Source organism: Cyprinus carpio, unplaced genomic scaffold, assembly GCF_018340385.1.
Source record: "Cyprinus carpio isolate SPL01 unplaced genomic scaffold, ASM1834038v1 S000006738, whole genome shotgun sequence".
In the NCBI taxonomy this organism is placed as follows: Eukaryota; Metazoa; Chordata; class Actinopteri; order Cypriniformes; family Cyprinidae; genus Cyprinus; species Cyprinus carpio.
The window spans coordinates 113,207-126,927 of NW_024879337.1; the positions used below are offsets into that span (position 1 = coordinate 113,207).

The 13,721-nt window shown below is 38.5% G+C and overlaps 4 pseudogenes; all 4 read right to left on the bottom strand.

The window, feature by feature from the left end:
* LOC122144606 overlaps positions 1 to 731 on the bottom strand; it is a 7,108-nt pseudogene extending 6,377 nt beyond the window's left edge.
* A 171-nt stretch (positions 732 to 902) lies between these two features.
* Positions 903 to 4,218, bottom strand: LOC122144607 (annotated as a pseudogene).
* Positions 4,219 to 4,605: 387 nt separating this feature from the next.
* Positions 4,606 to 5,614, bottom strand: LOC109056525 (annotated as a pseudogene).
* A 5,623-nt stretch (positions 5,615 to 11,237) lies between these two features.
* Positions 11,238 to 12,303, bottom strand: LOC122144610 (annotated as a pseudogene).
* Between the last annotated feature and the right edge of the window lie 1,418 nt (positions 12,304 to 13,721).

Here is a 13,721-nt window from a genome sequence, read left to right on the forward strand (position 1 = left end):
CTGTCTAAAAGTTTCATCACAAACAGGGCACTCCCTCAGAGACAAGTTTAAAAAAAAAACCCCAAGATTTTTTTTATTTTTAAAATTTACTTATTTATATTATTTTTATTGGGGTTTTATTTTAAGGGAATCTCCAGGCCTGCCTTTTTATCTCTTTGATGTGTTCTTTCCCAAACTCAGTGAAGCTGCAAAATTTCACAGGAAAAAAAAGCAAAATATTGTTGTAAAATAACAATTTCCTTTTATTGTAGGCCGGAACCGTTCACATTTCAGATACTTTTATTCACTGACCTTGAGGGGAAACAGGGGGATTTTTTTATCTCCACATGATTTTGGCTCAAATAGTCACAAGGACAGCCTCCATGTGTTTAATTTTCAACAATTAAATGCCCCAACATGAGCCCATTTTCCGGTGCAAACTACCAGTGATCTGAGCATCAAAGGTTCGGTTTTTTAATGATATAAATGCTTGTTTTCTGAACTCAACTGAATGTGAACTGAACCTAGTCATTTTGTTTCATTGTGACTCACCATTGGAAGAAAGCAATAATATTCATAGGCCTAATAGCATAGAGATTTTTTGGGATTAACTATTTTTGACTTGAGCCAGTTAGAATGGCGATGCACTGATATCGTCTCCGAACAACCGGAGAGAGTCGGCATGGTTGCCAGTCAAATTTATTAAGGAAGTGTAAAAATCTAGATATGCCCTCTCTGATCTTACCGGTCATGGCTCCCTGTTCATATGCCCATCATGCCCAGATCCTCTGAGATTTTTCTTAATGTCTGTGATGTCCGACTGAAACAAACAGGAGAGGATGTTTAAACAACCCTAAATTTTGCACAGCCAATACCAAACATTACAAATAGCTTTTATAATTACATAAGCACAATGCTATCAATTAGCTCTTCGTTTGTTTGTCTCTGTGTTTTGAACACGTCTCACTCTCCTTCCACTTCTGATTGCTGAATTCTCTCTCCTGAATGAGCTGCAGATCCTTGTCTTCTGTGATGGTCTCCTCATATCTCTGATCTTGGGCATGAATCTCACTGAAGAACACACACAGAAGCAGACAGTTGGAGACACACATTTCGAATTTTTATGCCTAAATATTAATAAATATTATTAAGAGTGTCTAACCTTGGACAGGGGTGATGGAAATTCCTCCAACGCCCGCATCGATATCACCACCCTGGGAACAGAATCAAGATTGTGAGGAAACATATAGAAAAACCTTAATAAATGTTTATGCCAATATGGGCAACCGTTTATTACTCACAAACAAAACCCCTTTATACGTTAAAGCAAACTATCATCTGCAGTACGGCGACAAAAGTTATTCACAATTTTCTCTTTAAACAAACTTAGATGCCCCTACAGTAGTTGTGACATATGTTTGCTTTCCCAGTAGTATGTATACCCGGGTTTATTTAAATAACTAAAGCTAAAACTATAAAAAAAATACAGTAAACTATAAAAATTACTAAAAATACCCTTAAACTTATACAACATTGCTCCTTTTCCTTCAGTTTTAACTTGAAGTACTAAACTAACCCATACCAAAAAACTAAAACTCCTACTCAATATAATAAAAAATGAATAAAAACTACAGATTTATAAAAAAATACAAAATAAATAAAAAAAATGACAGAAGCACAACAAAATACAAAACTTTAAAATTAAATAAAAAAACTATAAAAAGTACAAAATATAAAAATAAAATCTAATTCAAAGATATTAACAAAAAAACTATTATAGTAAATAAATGATAATAAAATAACATTGGATAACTATTAAAAAGCTGGACTATCGAAACTGGCACTTTTCATTGTTAAATATTAGGTGACTGTATAAATAATCTTGGGATTTAACCTTCAGTTGGGTGGAAAATATCAATTTATTATGTAATTCTTAAGCACAAATGTTACAGATGAAACATACTGAAATTCTCGAGCTCGCTCGGACACGCGCCACGAAAACCTCCTTCTCTTTCTTTGCTACCTCTCGCTGAGCTTTCTGGAAAAGGGCCAGCGCATTGGAGAATTCAGTGATGAAGACTTTTCTCGCTGGATTTTTCTTTGACGCTGTGTGAGAAAAGAGGAATGTCACATCTGAGCAGGGACCAGTTAAAGGGATAGTTGTTCACCCAAAAAGAAAGTTTGGTTACCACTGGAACACAATGTTAACAGAACTGTATGTTACCAACACTCTTCAAAATATCTTCTTTTGTGTTCCACAGATGAAATTAAATTTGGAACCATCAGGATAAGCAAATTATTAATTTAACTGTTACATTTTGAGAGAAACTATCCCTTTAAGTTAAATTATGAATTATTTTTTTTAATTTTCTAAATCAGAAAGTTTTCTGGATGTTGAATGTTCCATCATAAACTTCATATTTGTTTAAGTCTATTTAAGTGCTGTGACTGTGACTGGAATTATTGTATGTATAAGAGGTGATGCGGTGGGACAGTGAGGACGCTGTACCTGTTCTGTGGTCACAGGTAAAGCACTGTAATCTTTCATGCATTTGTCTGTCTCTTTAGCAAGCTGATTGACTTCTGCTGTTTTCTCCTGTCTGTAGGTTTTGGAAAATACAAAGAAATATAATTGAATTGACATATATAGGTCAATTTAAGGGAAACTGAACTAGTTGGTTGTATTCAAACTCACAATGTCTGTCGCAGGTCAGTCGTGTCTTGTGCCGTTCCAAAATGTCTCATCATCTGCTGGATTTCATTAGCTGGTAAAAACGAAAGATAATTTCTAGAAAAAACACACACTCTGCTGGAAAACACCTCCTGTGCTACTGGTTTATGTGAAAGTGTGCATTATGGTTTCCATTCATTTCCATTAATAATACACCTACAGACTTTTGCATGTTGTGGTTTGATATGTTTTTTGTTTTTCTTTCTCATTAAAATGAGTAACAGAAATATGGACAACATTTGGTCCGAGGATTGAGCAACCTTCCAGTTAGATTTTAGGCTGAAATGAATGGTTTTATATATATATATATATATATATATATATATATATATAAGTATGCTAGTTCAACATTTATGGTCAACAGCACATAAATAAGGATGAATGCAGTCAAATTACTCACTTAGCAATGTTATTCTTTGGATATTTGAACTTATATTCTGCGCCAGCACATTTGCATCAACTCCACTTGATCGGTACATGATGGAGATCTTCACAGAATAATTCACCAAACCTAGAAAGATTACCGTTAAATCTCATTTGCTCTCAGGATTACAGGGCAAACATGTGCATGTATATATAGCAGCTGTTTTATAAATAAAACATATAATAATATATCCTTTTTATATATTTATGTTGCTTTTGAATTAAAATATTCATGTGCATTCTGTCCTCCAATAACTTTCACATATCATTACATTAATGTGCTATAGTTCATACATAGTTGACTATATAAAAAAGGTAGATTTAAACGGAAAAGTTTATTATTATTATATATATATATATATATATATATATCTATATATATATATATAATATATAGATATATATATATATATATATATAATTTCATGATGTCATGTCTGGGCAAGCTGAGCTTAAAGTCTGTCATGTGTTGGAAAACGCTAAAATGTGAGACAATGTATTATTTATATTATTTCGAGTCCATAACAGCATTATGGTAAATTCTATAGAGCCTGTAATGTGCCGTTCTCATTGTGACAGTTCGCCCCATATAGTATGACTACGTGCCTCGCTTTATTAATAGTTTAATAATGATACGAGAATAGCTAAATGCTAGCAGACTAACTAGTACACCTTGTTCATGTGACTAGTTTACCGACCAGTGCTAACGAAAGAATGCGGAAATCACAGCGCCGGAAGTCAGAAACACATTCATTTTATAAAATCAGACAGTTTTTATTTTTACTTTACTGACACACGAAACATTCACTAAGATGGTCAGGAATATGAAAGTGTGGGAACTGTTTTTCAAATAAATGTTAAGGTCACGCGCTGTCAAAATGAACACACTGAATGAAGTTCAGTATCAGCGACGCTTCTTTTCATTTTCTCACTGACCTTTTCTGTAAAGCCCTTCTTAATTAAGTCAATGTACTAACACTGTGTATGTTATAATGACATGTCTTCTACTTTGATTAGCACGTTGGTTGTTTAGTTTACCTGGATTTGCTGAGTGAAACTCCGAGTCCCCAGCTGATTTCTTGACGCCTGAGTTGAGTTTGCTTCAACCTTCCGCGTGAGTTCAGGACATTTGTGTATTTGTGCACAGGTGTTTTCATTCCCAAATATTTGATGGCTGTCTCTAAATATGAGACTTACCTCAGCTCAAAAAATAAACCATAACTTGTTCTTGTGTTTACTTTATTATTAATAGTAGACTTTAATATTATGACTTACACATGGATTAGCCTACCTATAATTATTCATCATTAAAATGAACAAAGACAGTTACAGCTCTCTTCACACTTTAACATCTAATTTTAAAAGCTTTTTTGCACTGTCATTCTAAAACGATGATAATCAAGGATGCCAAAAGGCCAACAAAGATCACAAATGCAAACATAATTTTTGTAACAAATACATGCATTTTCATATTAACAGTCTTCAGGATATAAGTTTCATCCTGGTTAGTTGCTGTCTGCAGTATTTTTAGGCTAAGCACAGCTTCACTGACCTTTCGAACCAGGGGTAAGATATTGCATATATAAAGGGATTGATGCACGAATTCGTGTAAAACAAACACAGTAAAGCAGAGAGGATCACAGATGACTTCTGAAATTGTTTCATATTAAGCATACTTATATACCAGGGAACCCAGCACATGAAATACGCGAAGACAATTATACTCAATGTTTTTGTTGCCTTTACTGATCCCCTGAATGATTTCGGATTTTTCTGAGATGCCCTTTTCTTTGAAGTTATGGAAATGGCTTTAGCTTGTCTCAAGGCCACAGTGAGAATTCTTATATACAGTATTACCATTACTATACATGGAGCAATGAAGCTCACTATCAGGTCAGCTGGACCCCCAGGCGTGTGCTGACAACTACTGCACATTCTCTTAGACAGAAGAAAGTTGTTTTCCTGTCAGGTTTGAATTCCCCAAATTCAATTGGTACTAGATTATAACAGAAGGACACAGTCCATCCTAAACTTATGCACATCAGTGTTTTTCTAATTGTCATTTTAGACATATACATGAGTGGCTCACATACAGCAAAATAACGATCAATAGCTACAAGCATGATATTAATGAGTGAGGCAGATCCAATAACAGACATAATCACATGAAAGATCCGACAGTGGCGACTTTCCCATATAAAAACAGGAGTTAATGCTCCGAAAGGCTTTCAACCGGCAATCACACAAATTCCCACCCAAGAAGTCAGAAAGGGCCAGTGAGAGGATGAGGAGGTTGGTCGGTGTGTGAAGCTGCTTGAAAACTGTTATCGAGATGATGACAAGTAGATTTCCACACACCGTCAGCACAGAGACTGCAGATATGTACAAGAAACAAAAATACATTGACATAAGTCAAATGAAAGTCAAGAGAGCAGCTTTGTATTCCGGTGGGGGGAAGCAGTGATGTTCAAGGAATTCCATAGAGAAAGTCCTCTGTGCTTTAAAGCTCAAGGCCCATGTTTATGATATGACTGCAGATCCAGGATCCTAAATCAGAATTTCACTGCCAGTTTGCTTATATAAAGGCAAATGAAAGGTGTCATTTATGGGAGTGGCCGAGAATTAATCAGCATCAGCTACCTCATGAGTCATGAGTTTACGGCCTCCTAATTTTTATAATAAACATGTTGCCCCCCATAACTCTTAAGCAATTAAGTAAACAATTAGTAAGTTAAAATAAGAAAATCACAAGCATAGGACAAATAAAACTACAACAAAGACATAAATGAAATATTTTATAATATTTTTTTTCTTTTTTTCAGGAAGGCCTAATATTCAAGAAATGCTTCAAAAATTAATAAAGTCATCAAATATATATATAAAAAATAAATAAAATAAAATACTTAGTCTTCAATGTATACATTAAATAGGCTACAAAAGCTATTCTGTAAAGAGCAGTGAGTGATTCCCCCCTTCTTTTTGTTTGGGCACCCTCACCTTAGTATTAACCTTCACCCTGGACTCCATTTCCCATAACCTCATACTGGACTGATTACCTGCACAGGTGTTGCTCATCACTGGCCTATTTAACCAAAACGTTCACACACAACACTGTGAAGTCTTGTCTCACCCCGACATTTCTGAGTGGTTTCCCCGCACTACTCTGAGTTGATTCCGTGTATGACCCTGGACTGTTTGACTTTTCTGATTCTCTGCTGCCTTCCCTTGTGATCTCGGCTTCTGGAACACTGATTGTTTGCTTGTTGCCCTGACTCCTGCCTGGTATCGTTTCTGCCTCTAGCTTGCCTCTGACATTCCTACTGTTGTTGTTTGACCATTGCCTGTTGTTGACCTTGCTTTATAATAAAGTGCTGCAAATGGATCCCAAACATGCTTCTGACCGATTATTTACAGAAGACTTTGCCATTTCCCCCCCCGGATCCAGTGGTGGTCTATCAACTATCCTCTGAGGTCTCAGCCCAAGCTAATGTGGTAGGCATCTCACCAGCAGCAACTGCAACGCCTTACGTCTCTCAGGAGGAACTGGTGGGAATGTTGCAATCCATGCAACTGGTCATGCCGTCACCAAGCCCACCCAACGCCTGAGCCTCCACCAACTAATGGATCAGCTAGTACGCACACTGCTAACCCTTGACTCTCCTTACCGGCGAGGTTTGACGGAACTCCAGATAAGTGTAAAGGCTTCCTCTTACAATGTTCCCTGTTTATGAATCAACAACCATTGTTATATCCCACAGACAACAGTCGTGTGGCTTTCATCTGTTCCTTGCTGACAGGAAGGGTGTTGGAATGGGCTACGGCTGTTTGGGAGGACAGAAGCCTGTCATTTCCTTCCTTCAAAGAATTCCTTCATCAGTTTTGAGAGGTATTCAAGCATTCAGCCTGTGGCAAAGAGGCTAGTGAACAGTTGCTCGTACTGTCAGGGCAGAGATACCGCAGTGGATTACTCTCACCTTCTGCATACTCTCAGCCCAAACTCGCAGTTGGGATACTGGTCCCCTGAAGCTGCTTTACCGCAAGGGCTTATCCGCTGAATTACAGTCAGAACTTACCTGCCGCGAAAAGGGAAAGACACTGGAACAGTTCATTAATCTCTCAATCCCCCTCGACAACCTACTACACGCATGACGCTCCTCATGACAGTCACATGCTCTATCACCCATCTCCGCAGCCATGCCAGACCCTGAACCCATGCACATTGGAGTCACTCGTCTTTCGTCGGCGGAAAGAAAGCACAGGATAAGGAACCATCTATGCCTTTACCGAGGGTTGCCAGGTCATCTAAGAGCCAATTGCCCTACTAGACCGGCCTCCAAAAGATACCACTACGGTGAGTTCTAACCCATATACTCTTGAAGTACCGGTCTCCTTGACCATTACTGATGTTATGGTTGAGGCGAGCGCTTTAATAGACTGTGGTGGCGGGAAATTATATTGATGTCAGTTTCGCCAACACTCATAACCTTCCTCTTCCGTGTGAATCCCAACTGGTAGTGGCAGCGCTAGATGGACACCCTCTGGGCACAGGACTGATCAAATTCAGAACCCAAGAACTCACACTAAAGCCTGGCTCCCTACAAACGGCAGTTTCAACCCCGTGTCATAACCTCCATTCCTTCCTCACATTCGGAAGTCTCGACTGTATCAGATCACCCTGTCGAGTACCAAGATCTCACAGAGGCATTCAGCAAGTCAAAGGCTTCTCAACTCCCACCACATCGATCCAGTGATTGCGCTATCGACCTGCTTCCTGGAGCGATGCCTACGAAATGTAGAGTGTTTCCCCTATCACAACCAGAGTCTGAGGCAATGAAGGCATACATAGAGGAATTGGCTAAGGGCTTCATTAGACCATCCACCTCTCCAGCGTCAGCAGGGTTTTTCTTTGTGAAAAAGAATGGAGGCCTTGCATTGATTACCAAAGTCTGAATGATGTCACAGTCAAGTTTCGATATCCACTGCCACTGGTTCCATCTGCCCTGGAGCAACTGTGCTCTGCCAAGTATTTCACCAAGCTCGATCTCCGCAGTGCCTACAATCTGATCCTGGAGACAATGCCTAGACAACGCCTAGACTGGTCACCATCAGCTCAGAGAACGCTTTCCAACAGCTCAAGGATTGCTTGGAATGGAGGCATTGGCTAGAGGGCGCTAAAGTTCCTTTCCTGGTACTCACTGATCACCGCAACCTGGAGTATATTCGCTCGGCCAAACGACCTTAACCAAGGCAAGCCCGATGGTCACTATTCTTTTCACACTTTGACTTTAAAGTCACCTACTCTGAGAAGCACCGAAACCGTTATCACGTCAACTCTGATTATAGCACCAGTTCAAGGACATTATCACTGAGATCACTGAAGCTCAGGTCAACAATCCACCACCGCCGAACTGTCCCAACGACCGAACTTGCGTGTCAGCTGATCTTCGACAACGGGTGTTGCATCTGGTACATGATTCTCCCAGCTCAGGACACCCCGAGATCACAACTTCAGTCCAGCTGTTGTCTGAGCGTTTCTGGTGGTCATCCCTACTGCTGGATACTATCAAATTTGTTCAACAATGTAACATGCCCAATTCCTCTCACCAACATCCTGCAGGTTTTTCAACCCCTTCCCGTTCCTCAACGCCCATGGTCTCATATCGCAATTGACTTTGTTACTGATCTCCCCAACTCCAGAATTCTTAGTCATCGACCGATTCTCCAAAGCCTGTCAACTCATACCCTTACCCAAACTGCCTACTGCTTTTGAAAACCGCCAAAGTCCTGTTGGTACAGGTCTTCTGCTTCTATGGCCTTCCCCGAAGATATAGTTTCCAACAGAGGGCCCCCAATTCGCCTAGAGTCTGTAGAGCTTTCTGCCAGCAACTCAACCTCAGTCTTTCCTCTGGCTACCATCAACAGTCCCATGGCCAAGTTGAGAGGCTCTACCAAGAAGTTACCCGGTTCTTATGCTCATACTGCCACCAGAATCAGAATGACTGGAGTCTGTTCCTGTTACGGGCAGCGTATGCGCAAAACTCGCTCCGCAAACCATCTACCGGCCTCACTCCTTTCTAGCATGTCTGCTGTCAACAAATGGCTAAGGAGAAGCGAGAACACCTGGAATGCAGCTCATGTCCACCTACAAAGAGCAGTGTACTAAACCAGGGAACAAGCCGATCGTCGGAGAAGGGAGGGGCCTGAATATACTTCTGGACAATAGGTCTGCCAATCCACCAGGGATCTGTGACTTTGACTACCCAGCGAGAAAGAAGTCCCAGGTACGTGGGTTTGTTTAAAATCCTAAGGCAGATTACTCCAGTGTCATTTGGCTTTACTTGCAAATTACCATATCTCACCCACTTTCCATGTCTTCTTGCTCAAGCCTGCCGGAGAGGAGAGGGATCAGGACGAGGTCGCAGACAAGAGTACTCCTACCCTAACCGTGGACTGTGAGGAGGCATACCAGGTCAGAGAGATTTCTGGATTCCTGACGCAGAGGACAAGTGCTGCAGTCAACCAGATACTGGGAAGGATATGGCCCAGAGAAAAGGTGCTGGGTGAACACCCAGGATATCCTGGATCCCACACTCACCCTTGAGTTTCATCAAGCTCATCCAACTTTGACCCCCGACCCGGTCCCCATGGAAGCCCACAGCATTGGTCTGCCCCTCGCATCCGGAGCCGCTCGCAGGGGTGGGGCTCTGTCATGAATCAGACCTCTGTGGCTCTCTCCGATTGCCACCAGAGGGCACCCCTCACCTGAGTATAAACCTTCATCCTGGGACTCCATTTCCCATAACCCTGTACTGGACTGATTACCTGCACAGGTGTTGCTCATCACTGGCCTATTAACCAGCACTCTTACACTCACTGCGAAGTCTTGTTTTGCTGACATTTCTGAGTGTTTCCCCCCCCCACCATTCTGAGTTGATTCCGTGTTTGACGCTAGACTGTATGATTTCTGATTCTCTGCTGTCTACCCCTTGTGATCTCGCCTTCTGGAACATTGATTGCTTGCTTGTTGCCCTGACTCCTGCCTGGTATCGTTTCTGCCTCTGTCTTGCCTCTGACATTCCTGCCGTTGTTGTTTGACCATTGCCTGTTGTTCACCTTGCTTTATAATAAAGTGCTGCAAATGGATCCACATGTTTCTGACCGATCATTACAGCACTGAGGAACAATTACTTTATTTTATTGTACAAGAATGTAACGCAGAGGACAATCATAATTTGTTCACTGAGGGAAAAAAAACATCAGATACATAAACTGAGCAATCAGCATTATAAAAAGCACATGATTAGTCTTAATTTTTTATTTTTTCAGATATTAAAATGATTTGGCTTCATGATTTCATTCTCAAAAACAATACAAAGGCTTTTTGGTTACTAAATTTTGCTTCTGTGAATATGTATTGTTCATGTAGCAAATGCTTACCAGTACACTTTTTTTTTTTTTTTTGACTTTTCCCATATAGTACACTATAGTAAATAAGTGACAATGTACACAATAGAGTTCATGGTTAAATACTCACCACTTTGGATTATTTTGGTACTTGTGTCATTATCTGCAGCCATAAAATCTAGTCTGCAAAGCGACATGACATTATATAAAGCTTTTTAATTAAGACTTGTTTTTAGTCTTAAATGTTTTTACCTTAATGTGTGCTTATATAAATTCACTTGACAAATGTATCTAAACTGAACTAAGATGGACTGCTTTTGTCTGTTGTTGTCAAAATCTTGACTTGTAACCCTGGCTTTTGATGCAGACTACTAGTTGGACTGACACTTTTTTTTTTTTTTTTTTTCAGTCTATAGATTTTTAGAGCACCCTTTAATCTTACATGGATTAAACATCAAATATGGATCATAAAAAAACCACTTGAGTACAGAGTGCAAAATATATAAATTGCTTGTTTAAGACTAGATGGGTATTTTTCTTTTGTATGTAGTGTTTTACATTTTATATATGGGGAAAATATGTAAACTGTGTTCTAATGTTTTTTATACTGTTTCATTATTTGTGCACAATACACAAATCATTTCAGTAAGAAAGTATGAGTTCAGTTAAAAACAACAAATGCTGAAAAGATCAAATTGTGAGACAGATTAAAATTACATGAAAAAGATCCAGTCAAACAGTGAAAACACTGATGTCAGAAGAGTTTGGTTCAAATATTTTCAATCTTATAATAAGAGAAAGAGTTTTTCTAAACCATGGGTAGAAAAGGCCATATATGATGGGGTTTATGGTTGAGTTAATATAGCCTAACCAGACGAATGCTTCAAAGAGAGCAAAAGGAGTGGAAAAGCTGATGTAAGGGTCAATCAAAGAGTTAATAAAAAATGGCAACCAGCAAATAATAAAAGCTCCAACGACCACACCAAGATTTTTTGCTGCTTTGCGTTCAGATCTTCGAGAACTGTTAAACGTGCTCTCATTTTCATGATGGTTTGCCTCACCGATTGTTCTAATGTGCTTTCTGGCAACTACAAAAATTCTTGCATACAGTCCTATCATGACAGAACAAGGCAAGAAAAAAGTTAGTAATGTGTCTAAAACGGACCACAATGCATTGAAAAGCAAAGTGCAACTACCCATACAGTATATTGATTCAATATATTCCTCCAGTCCTTCCAAATTAGCTTTTGAGTACACTAAGCCATAAGAATATAACGCAGCCATGCTCCAACTTATCATCACCATGATCCATGCAACAGATATGGTTATTCTTGTAGGATACTGAAGTGGATAACAAACAGCCTCATGTCGATCAATAGCAATAAAAATGAGATGAAAAATAGACACTGATGTGAGAAATAGGTCAAAACTTGAGTGTAGCAAACAGAAGGCATCTCCATAGTACCAGCAGCCATCCACAGAACGGATCATACTGAAAAGCATGAACAACCACCAGTCCAAGCAGCAGGTCCGCTAGAGCCAGAGACATCACCAGGATGTTAGTGGGAGTCTGGAGCTGTTTGAAGTGCGCGATGGAGATGATGACCAACCAAATTTCCTAGAATGGTCACAATCATTGCTAAAACACCAACAGGAGATACACCGCAGTCTGAGTGGAAACATGATGTGTGGCCTTTAAGACAAGAGTTGTTCACTGCAGAATAACAAAACTGAGTGGGATCGTATTCTTGTGATGATAAATCCATCCTATCAGTCTAGAACCTATAAAATGCTGTTCTTTCTAGTCTAGTCAGGCCTTTAAATAGTCTTCATGTTCTTGTCTGAGCCTCCCACATCATCACAGGGGAGCAAATGACAATCAAGCGCTCATAAAAAAAAAAGTATGAGTTTATAAATGAGCTTGACATAACCTTGTATTATCATTTCTTAAAATTAAAGTATATATTTATATATATATATATATATAATATATATATATATATATATATATATATATATATATATATTTATACACACACACACACACACACACACACACACACACACAAACACACACACGCACACACACACACACACACACACATATACACACAGACGGAAATTACATTATTTAAATATTCTGGTTTGTCCATTATTCAATTATTTATCGTATAAAAGTATAGTTTACATAAAATTTAAACTATAAAAAAAAAAAATGCTAAATTTATAAATGAAAGCTATGACATTTATGTCATGACTAAGATGAAAAATTCTTGAAATGAATTCATTCTTGAAGTGAACACCCATGATCTAAATTACTGTCATTGAATGAAGAAGAATTAGGTCTGGCTACTGACACAAATTCACAATTTGATTAGTTTGTGATTTGATTCAATTCTGATCTCGATTCGATTCAATATTGATTAATTTGGATATACATTAGGTACAGTACAGTTTTTTTTAAAGGAAAAAATCTCTAATGCTGTAGAATTTGGATTTATAAATGTATGTTTGTACTTTTGTATAGTATTTTGGGTTAAAACTAAGAACTGATTTGTTTAGAAACATTTAAATGTCACACAAAGCAGTTGGTAACAACAACAACAACAGCAATAATAATAACTTGTTAATATATAGGCTACTATATGTTTCTACTCCGATTAGTAAAAAAAAAAAGGATAAACATTTCAATGGTGGCTCACTTAAGAGCTTGTTTTTATGACACATTTATTTAAAGAATTAGATATATTAAATATTTACGAACAGTTTTAAAAAAATATACATATGTAATATAGAGCATATTATTAGCAAAACACTCTCTAGAGTTGAGGGACATTGAATAACTTTTCTTAGGTAAAGGTGACGTCTTTCTGCAGTTAAAAGACTGCGCGATTACACGAGAGATGATACATTTCCGTAAGCTGTACTCTATCTTTCAACATATTTTCTAATGTTCATTCATGTTTATCTTGTGCTATTACTAGTAGTAAAGGTGAAGAGATGATCAGTTCACGTGGTGTTCCCTAAGCTAGCGCTTAGCTTGATCTGAGGCCACTACTGCGTTCTGTGGCGCCACATTAAAGAGTGCCAAAACGGTATTTATTATTAAAATTTTGTAATAAAATAAACAATCAGAAAGCTAGGAATTGGTTTCATATCAGAAGTTACAAATCATACAAAGCAT